At 40.6% G+C, this 2004-nt stretch overlaps 1 non-coding gene across 1 annotated transcript; it reads left to right on the top strand.

The window, feature by feature from the left end:
• The first annotated feature begins 306 nt into the window (after nt 1-306).
• On the top strand, nt 307-413 carry LOC150029945 (small nucleolar RNA R71). Its single transcript, XR_016527244.1, has one exon. It is a non-coding gene; the product is annotated as a small nucleolar RNA R71 (small nucleolar RNA).
• Nucleotides 414-2004: the final 1591 nt, after the last annotated feature.

Raw genomic sequence — 2004 nt, 5'->3', positions numbered from 1 at the left:
TGAACAATTGCATTGACCTGCCCTTTTTTCACTTTCGTACTATTAATTGCGATGCCTTGTATCAAGCTCATCATCGCAGTCATTTGGTTCTCAAGGGATGCGATGGCCCCGTTGTTCACGTCACTATCTTTAATTCTTAATCTTTGATCACTTTCTCTCCAGTCCTCATGATTTTTTGAAATGCGATCAAGGATATTCTAGGTATTCTCATATGTTTTATCCAACAGACCTCCAGTTGTTGCTGCATTGGCAGCAGTCTGCGAAACAGGGTTCAGTCCAAAAATCTCCATCTGTAAGTAGTCTGGTAAGCCGTTATGTGGGCAATCTCTTACTAGCCTCTTAAACCTCGCCCAAGCATCGCTGAGCGATTCATCAGTTTCCTGTTCAGAATTCGTTATTAATTTCCTTCTCCTAGCATTCTCAGTTGGTGGGAAATATTTCTTTATAAACTTCTCTACTACTTGTTCCCAAGAAGTAATCTACCTCGGTTCGAGAGAGTACGCCCATTTTCGTGCCTGATCACACAAAGAAAATGGAAACAAAGTTAGTCAACCTTCTTCGGTAGAGATATTCGGGAACACAAAAGTGTTGCAGATTTCTATGAAGCTCCGGAGGTGGGTGTGCGGGTCCTCGCCATGCCTTCCTCCAAACTGTCCATTAGTCGGGATCATCTGCAGCATCACCGGTTTCATTTCCAATCGAGATCCATCAAGAGCAGGCCTCATGATTCCTAGGGAGAAATCGTAGAGGTTAGGCGATGCATAGTCCCGAATGGGCCTATTACGGTTGTTTGCCAGCAGGATTGGATTCTCCATGACATTGTTTTCATTTGGTGCTCCATTTCCAGGTTGTTCTGCCATATTATCTTTCTCTTGTGGCTGTTGTTGGCGGCTATCTCTCAGTCTTCGTCGGGACGTCCTTTCAATCTCTGGGTCGTAATTCGCCAGTGATTGAAAGCTGCAAAGAAATCAGAAAAATTACCATTAGCACATTGAATTGCCGAAGTCCCCGGCAACAATGCCAAAAACTTGATGCGTTATTTTATGTGGGGAAATAATGAAATGTATTGCGGTGATGGAAAATGCATTATGCAACAAATTTTCTCAGTAGAATCGAAGTATAAATCCTACTGAGTTTCCTGGTAAGTTCAGGGTCAAACTCAGGGACTAAGGAAGATGATATGCGGTGGTAATTCTTAAGATAACTTTGCGGTAACAAATAAATTCATAATTGGTTGGTTTTTTGTTTGCGGTATAAAATGTATACGACAGAGTTAAGAAAAGAGTTAATACTACGAAAGATGTAATGAATATGCAGGGGAACGAGTTGAGAAGGGGTTCCGCTAACACTTCCTAGGATTGCATTCATGTTATGCGATCATGCTACACACATACAATAACAAATCATCTCTTAATGTAAATGTTACGGCTTCTAGTCTAGAACGCATGGATATATGCAATAAGTCTATAGAACCTACACATAAACCTCTATTCTTGTTTATGCGATGACAATGGACATTCACATATACAAGGTGACCACATAATATCATAGCCTATCTCTAGGGTGCATGCGATGCATGTTGACAAACAGAGCTTATCTTTAAGTCTCTATCTCTTGCTCATGCAGATCTAATCTTGCTCTCTCGAGTCTAGATTCTAACCTAGATCTCTCAAGTCTTAGGTTCTTTCTTTAGACTCTCTCTCTCGAGTAGCTTTAAAGGGGTGTTGGGAACAACATAAGGCAAGATGATTGCATGCAAGGAAAATCTTAGGTCATGTTAGCTAAATTCTTCTCAACCCATTCGATAGATTTAGCTACACATGCGTGCTTTTAAGAGAGTGAACAGATATAGATAAGCAAGTTCCATTTTATAGATATTGAATTGAAATATAGAATAACAATGCGGAATAGAATAAAGGGCCTGGTAGCAATCTCTTGCGTCCTAAGGCTTTTACACTGCTATTCTCTACTCTGCTCAAAAGATACTCTTGCTCTCACGAGAAT

The sequence above is a fragment of the Benincasa hispida genome, unplaced genomic scaffold (assembly GCF_027475165.1).
Source record: "Benincasa hispida cultivar pf3 unplaced genomic scaffold, pf3_genome.v1.1 HicScf780, whole genome shotgun sequence".
Taxonomy (NCBI): Eukaryota; Viridiplantae; Streptophyta; class Magnoliopsida; order Cucurbitales; family Cucurbitaceae; genus Benincasa; species Benincasa hispida.
The sequence above is the reverse complement of the archived record's forward strand: the minus strand, read 5'-3'. Positions and strand labels throughout refer to the sequence as shown.